At 45.5% G+C, this 7,714-nt stretch overlaps 3 non-coding genes across 3 annotated transcripts; all 3 read right to left on the reverse strand.

Moving 5' to 3' along the window:
• Positions 1 to 1,167: 1,167 nt before the first annotated feature.
• LOC130324891 (U2 spliceosomal RNA) lies at positions 1,168 to 1,358 on the reverse strand. The gene has a single exon (XR_008869803.1). It is a non-coding gene; the product is annotated as a U2 spliceosomal RNA (small nuclear RNA).
• A 2,087-nt stretch (positions 1,359 to 3,445) lies between these two features.
• On the reverse strand, positions 3,446 to 3,636 carry LOC130324892 (U2 spliceosomal RNA). The gene has a single exon (XR_008869804.1). It is a non-coding gene; the product is annotated as a U2 spliceosomal RNA (small nuclear RNA).
• Positions 3,637 to 5,718: 2,082 nt separating this feature from the next.
• LOC130324893 (U2 spliceosomal RNA) lies at positions 5,719 to 5,909 on the reverse strand. The gene has a single exon (XR_008869805.1). It is a non-coding gene; the product is annotated as a U2 spliceosomal RNA (small nuclear RNA).
• Positions 5,910 to 7,714: the final 1,805 nt, after the last annotated feature.

Consider the following 7,714-nt stretch of genomic DNA (forward strand, 5'->3'; position numbering starts at 1 on the left):
TTTCTCCGCCGAAATCACTTTTAAACCCATTTCCACCTTTTTTTCCCTTCTCTTCCTCTTACTTTTTTTTCACGTTTTTTTACGTTTTTCTCCTTTTCGCCTCTTTTCTGGGCGTATTATTCTTCTTTTTCTTCTTTTTTTTCGTCTAATGCATACCCCATCAGTGCAGCAATGCTTATTCAATACCGCCAGCAGATGGAGACACTGGGGGATAATTTTCTAAGGATTTATACTGATTTTTCCTGTCTGAATTTGTCGCACAGAAAGTTGCAGGCCAAATATGTGTGACATTTCTGCGACTTTAGCTTCTAGAGCATTTTTACAACATTATACATAGGTGCTGAATACATAAAAAGCGACTGTTCAGCGACAGACAAGTCGCATCGGCTGAAAGTAGGCCAGAATGTCAGTCCATGTTGGAGCAGGTTTAGATACAGTCTAAAGTATAGATCTCAAAGTCTGTGCACAGAATTTAGCAAGGGCCTCGCACCTTCTGATGCATCAGGTAGGTGCACAATAGCATAGCCTAACCCTCTGTACTTTGGTCTATATTGATGCGGGACATAGACAGCCAGCTGATGACCAATCCATTAGTGCAATGGATGGCTGGAAGCATTTGTCTTTGCCTTTGCAATACCACAGAAGCAATGCATGGTCAATGTACAGCAATGACACACCTGTGTGAACAGCCAGGAGACCCCCCCCCCATGTTATGTTACATAGTTACATAGTTAGTACGGTCGAAAAAAGACATATGTCCATCAAGTTCAACCAGGGAATTAAGGGGTAGGGGTGTGGCGCGATATTGGGGAAGGGATGAGATTTTATATTTCTTCATAAGCATTAATCTTATTTTGTCAATTAGGAACATTCAGCACCCACCCGCTATCAAGGCAGCTGCCTATCATGTCATGCCCTACCTGCACAGGTGTGCTGGCTACTCAAATGATCCAATTAAGGAGGCCATTTAGTCAGCAGCAGCAGAAGTCCTGTGCCTGGACGCTCCAACAGCGGCCAGACACAAGCAGAAGCAGCAGAAGCAGCAGCAGCAGCACCACCTTTTGTTTTTTGGCTGCAGCAGCAGCAAGGCCCACAGGGCTGGCTAGCTGGCTAGCCAGCAAGCAGGTAGCAATGAAAGTAGGAATCTTTCTTTTTAACCCTGTAAGGGGGTGGTGCACTGTACCCGAAGATACTGCCATATCGGGTCAATGCATAGGGCGACGGAAGCAAGCTTCGAAATCGGCCCCCGTTCTCAAAAATCCATTTAATATATGGTCCCCAGATAGGGGACGTATCAGATATTAAACTGATAAGAACAGATACTACACTTGATCTTAGCCAAAAGGCCGAGAAGCGATAACCGTGAAAGGGGCGGGCCCAACAAGGTCCCCTTCATGGGCACTATCACTGCTTGCTGTCAGGGAGGCTGCCAGACAATTTTCCATGCACACTCTGGGCTGGGGGGCAGTCAACCACCAGTACACACAGCAGAACCTAAACCCATACCATTATTGCTAAGCAGCAAGACAGGGGCCCATTGCACTCCCACGGGGCCTTTTTAAATGCAATCCATAACCCGGATTTGCCAGGAACCCTTCTTACTCCTCCTACTTGCATGTGACACTGGGCTTAGGATCTGCATAGGAAACACACACACAAGCACACACCTACCTTTGTTGCCTGCAGATGCCTCCTTGGCTGTCCCCAAACGGTATCAAACCAACACCCACGGGAAGCTGTAAGCATAGAGGACATGCCTGCACCCCATTGGACTTACCTGTGTGGGTTAAACCCGGGTTATTTGACAACCTATGGCGGTGATGGTTCTGCTCAGGCAGAGCAGTGCTGATGCTCCTCATAAAGCTGTCGCTGCTGTGAAGGTTCTAGGTGACATCACAAATCCCTATGGTTACATACACAACAAAGCTGGGTTGTTGTTGTTTACACTCTGCAAGGCCTGTGGAAGTGAGTGACATCATAGCACTGTAGTTCTGAGGGTTCTAGATGGATGCAACAATCTCCTGTTGCTTCTATGAAGGCCATAATAGACGACATCACCAAACAGCTCCATAGTCACATACACAGCAAAGGAGAGATGTTGTTTACACCTAGTGATGTCAGTGGTATTGAGTGACATCACAGCACAGCAGTGCTAAGGCTCCTGGGCCTGGACACAGCAGCGGCTGCAATATCTCAACGGAGAATACGTTTATATATATGTGTGTGTGTGCGCGTATATATATATATATATATATATATATATATATATATATATATATATCTCCGCCGAAATCACTTTTAAACCCATTTCCACCTTTTTTTCCCTTCTCTTCCTCTTACTTTTTTTTCACGTTTTTTTACGTTTTTCTCCTTTTCGCCTCTTTTCTGGGCGTATTATTCTTCTTTTTCTTCTTTTTTTTCGTCTAATGCATACCCCATCAGTGCAGCAATGCTTATTCAATACCGCCAGCAGATGGAGACACTGGGGGATAATTTTCTAAGGATTTATACTGATTTTTCCTGTCTGAATTTGTCGCACAGAAAGTTGCAGGCCAAATATGTGTGACATTTCTGCGACTTTAGCTTCTAGAGCATTTTTACAACATTATACATAGGTGCTGAATACATAAAAAGCGACTGTTCAGCGACAGACAAGTCGCATCGGCTGAAAGTAGGCCAGAATGTCAGTCCATGTTGGAGCAGGTTTAGATACAGTCTAAAGTATAGATCTCAAAGTCTGTGCACAGAATTTAGCAAGGGCCTCGCACCTTCTGATGCATCAGGTAGGTGCACAATAGCATAGCCTAACCCTCTGTACTTTGGTCTATATTGATGCGGGACATAGACAGCCAGCTGATGACCAATCCATTAGTGCAATGGATGGCTGGAAGCATTTGTCTTTGCCTTTGCAATACCACAGAAGCAATGCATGGTCAATGTACAGCAATGACACACCTGTGTGAACAGCCAGGAGACCCCCCCCCCATGTTATGTTACATAGTTACATAGTTAGTACGGTCGAAAAAAGACATATGTCCATCAAGTTCAACCAGGGAATTAAGGGGTAGGGGTGTGGCGCGATATTGGGGAAGGGATGAGATTTTATATTTCTTCATAAGCATTAATCTTATTTTGTCAATTAGGAACATTCAGCACCCACCCGCTATCAAGGCAGCTGCCTATCATGTCATGCCCTACCTGCACAGGTGTGCTGGCTACTCAAATGATCCAATTAAGGAGGCCATTTAGTCAGCAGCAGCAGAAGTCCTGTGCCTGGACGCTCCAACAGCGGCCAGACACAAGCAGAAGCAGCAGAAGCAGCAGCAGCAGCACCACCTTTTGTTTTTTGGCTGCAGCAGCAGCAAGGCCCACAGGGCTGGCTAGCTGGCTAGCCAGCAAGCAGGTAGCAATGAAAGTAGGAATCTTTCTTTTTAACCCTGTAAGGGGGTGGTGCACTGTACCCGAAGATACTGCCATATCGGGTCAATGCATAGGGCGACGGAAGCAAGCTTCGAAATCGGCCCCCGTTCTCAAAAATCCATTTAATATATGGTCCCCAGATAGGGGACGTATCAGATATTAAACTGATAAGAACAGATACTACACTTGATCTTAGCCAAAAGGCCGAGAAGCGATAACCGTGAAAGGGGCGGGCCCAACAAGGTCCCCTTCATGGGCACTATCACTGCTTGCTGTCAGGGAGGCTGCCAGACAATTTTCCATGCACACTCTGGGCTGGGGGGCAGTCAACCACCAGTACACACAGCAGAACCTAAACCCATACCATTATTGCTAAGCAGCAAGACAGGGGCCCATTGCACTCCCACGGGGCCTTTTTAAATGCAATCCATAACCCGGATTTGCCAGGAACCCTTCTTACTCCTCCTACTTGCATGTGACACTGGGCTTAGGATCTGCATAGGAAACACACACACAAGCACACACCTACCTTTGTTGCCTGCAGATGCCTCCTTGGCTGTCCCCAAACGGTATCAAACCAACACCCACGGGAAGCTGTAAGCATAGAGGACATGCCTGCACCCCATTGGACTTACCTGTGTGGGTTAAACCCGGGTTATTTGACAACCTATGGCGGTGATGGTTCTGCTCAGGCAGAGCAGTGCTGATGCTCCTCATAAAGCTGTCGCTGCTGTGAAGGTTCTAGGTGACATCACAAATCCCTATGGTTACATACACAACAAAGCTGGGTTGTTGTTGTTTACACTCTGCAAGGCCTGTGGAAGTGAGTGACATCATAGCACTGTAGTTCTGAGGGTTCTAGATGGATGCAACAATCTCCTGTTGCTTCTATGAAGGCCATAATAGACGACATCACCAAACAGCTCCATAGTCACATACACAGCAAAGGAGAGATGTTGTTTACACCTAGTGATGTCAGTGGTATTGAGTGACATCACAGCACAGTGCTAAGGCTCCTGGGCCTGGACACAGCAGCGGCTGCAATATCTCAACGGAGAATACGTTTATATATATGTGTGTGTGTGCGCGTATATATATATATATATATATATATATATATATATATATATATTTCTCCGCCGAAATCACTTTTAAACCCATTTCCACCTTTTTTTCCCTTCTCTTCCTCTTACTTTTTTTTCACGTTTTTTTACGTTTTTCTCCTTTTCGCCTCTTTTCTGGGCGTATTATTCTTCTTTTTCTTCTTTTTTTTCGTCTAATGCATACCCCATCAGTGCAGCAATGCTTATTCAATACCGCCAGCAGATGGAGACACTGGGGGATAATTTTCTAAGGATTTATACTGATTTTTCCTGTCTGAATTTGTCGCACAGAAAGTTGCAGGCCAAATATGTGTGACATTTCTGCGACTTTAGCTTCTAGAGCATTTTTACAACATTATACATAGGTGCTGAATACATAAAAAGCGACTGTTCAGCGACAGACAAGTCGCATCGGCTGAAAGTAGGCCAGAATGTCAGTCCATGTTGGAGCAGGTTTAGATACAGTCTAAAGTATAGATCTCAAAGTCTGTGCACAGAATTTAGCAAGGGCCTCGCACCTTCTGATGCATCAGGTAGGTGCACAATAGCATAGCCTAACCCTCTGTACTTTGGTCTATATTGATGCGGGACATAGACAGCCAGCTGATGACCAATCCATTAGTGCAATGGATGGCTGGAAGCATTTGTCTTTGCCTTTGCAATACCACAGAAGCAATGCATGGTCAATGTACAGCAATGACACACCTGTGTGAACAGCCAGGAGACCCCCCCCCCATGTTATGTTACATAGTTACATAGTTAGTACGGTCGAAAAAAGACATATGTCCATCAAGTTCAACCAGGGAATTAAGGGGTAGGGGTGTGGCGCGATATTGGGGAAGGGATGAGATTTTATATTTCTTCATAAGCATTAATCTTATTTTGTCAATTAGGAACATTCAGCACCCACCCGCTATCAAGGCAGCTGCCTATCATGTCATGCCCTACCTGCACAGGTGTGCTGGCTACTCAAATGATCCAATTAAGGAGGCCATTTAGTCAGCAGCAGCAGAAGTCCTGTGCCTGGACGCTCCAACAGCGGCCAGACACAAGCAGAAGCAGCAGAAGCAGCAGCAGCAGCACCACCTTTTGTTTTTTGGCTGCAGCAGCAGCAAGGCCCACAGGGCTGGCTAGCTGGCTAGCCAGCAAGCAGGTAGCAATGAAAGTAGGAATCTTTCTTTTTAACCCTGTAAGGGGGTGGTGCACTGTACCCGAAGATACTGCCATATCGGGTCAATGCATAGGGCGACGGAAGCAAGCTTCGAAATCGGCCCCCGTTCTCAAAAATCCATTTAATATATGGTCCCCAGATAGGGGACGTATCAGATATTAAACTGATAAGAACAGATACTACACTTGATCTTAGCCAAAAGGCCGAGAAGCGATAACCGTGAAAGGGGCGGGCCCAACAAGGTCCCCTTCATGGGCACTATCACTGCTTGCTGTCAGGGAGGCTGCCAGACAATTTTCCATGCACACTCTGGGCTGGGGGGCAGTCAACCACCAGTACACACAGCAGAACCTAAACCCATACCATTATTGCTAAGCAGCAAGACAGGGGCCCATTGCACTCCCACGGGGCCTTTTTAAATGCAATCCATAACCCGGATTTGCCAGGAACCCTTCTTACTCCTCCTACTTGCATGTGACACTGGGCTTAGGATCTGCATAGGAAACACACACACAAGCACACACCTACCTTTGTTGCCTGCAGATGCCTCCTTGGCTGTCCCCAAACGGTATCAAACCAACACCCACGGGAAGCTGTAAGCATAGAGGACATGCCTGCACCCCATTGGACTTACCTGTGTGGGTTAAACCCGGGTTATTTGACAACCTATGGCGGTGATGGTTCTGCTCAGGCAGAGCAGTGCTGATGCTCCTCATAAAGCTGTCGCTGCTGTGAAGGTTCTAGGTGACATCACAAATCCCTATGGTTACATACACAACAAAGCTGGGTTGTTGTTGTTTACACTCTGCAAGGCCTGTGGAAGTGAGTGACATCATAGCACTGTAGTTCTGAGGGTTCTAGATGGATGCAACAATCTCCTGTTGCTTCTATGAAGGCCATAATAGACGACATCACCAAACAGCTCCATAGTCACATACACAGCAAAGGAGAGATGTTGTTTACACCTAGTGATGTCAGTGGTATTGAGTGACATCACAGCACAGTGCTAAGGCTCCTGGGCCTGGACACAGCAGCGGCTGCAATATCTCAACGGAGAATACGTTTATATATATGTGTGTGTGTGCGCGTATATATATATATATATATATATATATATATATATATATATATATTTCTCCGCCGAAATCACTTTTAAACCCATTTCCACCTTTTTTTCCCTTCTCTTCCTCTTACTTTTTTTTCACGTTTTTTTACGTTTTTCTCCTTTTCGCCTCTTTTCTGGGCGTATTATTCTTCTTTTTCTTCTTTTTTTTCGTCTAATGCATACCCCATCAGTGCAGCAATGCTTATTCAATACCGCCAGCAGATGGAGACACTGGGGGATAATTTTCTAAGGATTTATACTGATTTTTCCTGTCTGAATTTGTCGCACAGAAAGTTGCAGGCCAAATATGTGTGACATTTCTGCGACTTTAGCTTCTAGAGCATTTTTACAACATTATACATAGGTGCTGAATACATAAAAAGCGACTGTTCAGCGACAGACAAGTCGCATCGGCTGAAAGTAGGCCAGAATGTCAGTCCATGTTGGAGCAGGTTTAGATACAGTCTAAAGTATAGATCTCAAAGTCTGTGCACAGAATTTAGCAAGGGCCTCGCACCTTCTGATGCATCAGGTAGGTGCACAATAGCATAGCCTAACCCTCTGTACTTTGGTCTATATTGATGCGGGACATAGACAGCCAGCTGATGACCAATCCATTAGTGCAATGGATGGCTGGAAGCATTTGTCTTTGCCTTTGCAATACCACAGAAGCAATGCATGGTCAATGTACAGCAATGACACACCTGTGTGAACAGCCAGGAGACCCCCCCCCCATGTTATGTTACATAGTTACATAGTTAGTACGGTCGAAAAAAGACATATGTCCATCAAGTTCAACCAGGGAATTAAGGGGTAGGGGTGTGGCGCGATATTGGGGAAGGGATGAGATTTTATATTTCTTCATAAGCATTAATCTTATTTTGTCAATTAGGAACATTCAGCACCCACCCGCTA

The sequence above is a fragment of the Hyla sarda genome, unplaced genomic scaffold (genome assembly GCF_029499605.1).
Source record: "Hyla sarda isolate aHylSar1 unplaced genomic scaffold, aHylSar1.hap1 scaffold_2678, whole genome shotgun sequence".
NCBI classification, from domain to species: domain Eukaryota; kingdom Metazoa; phylum Chordata; class Amphibia; order Anura; family Hylidae; genus Hyla; species Hyla sarda.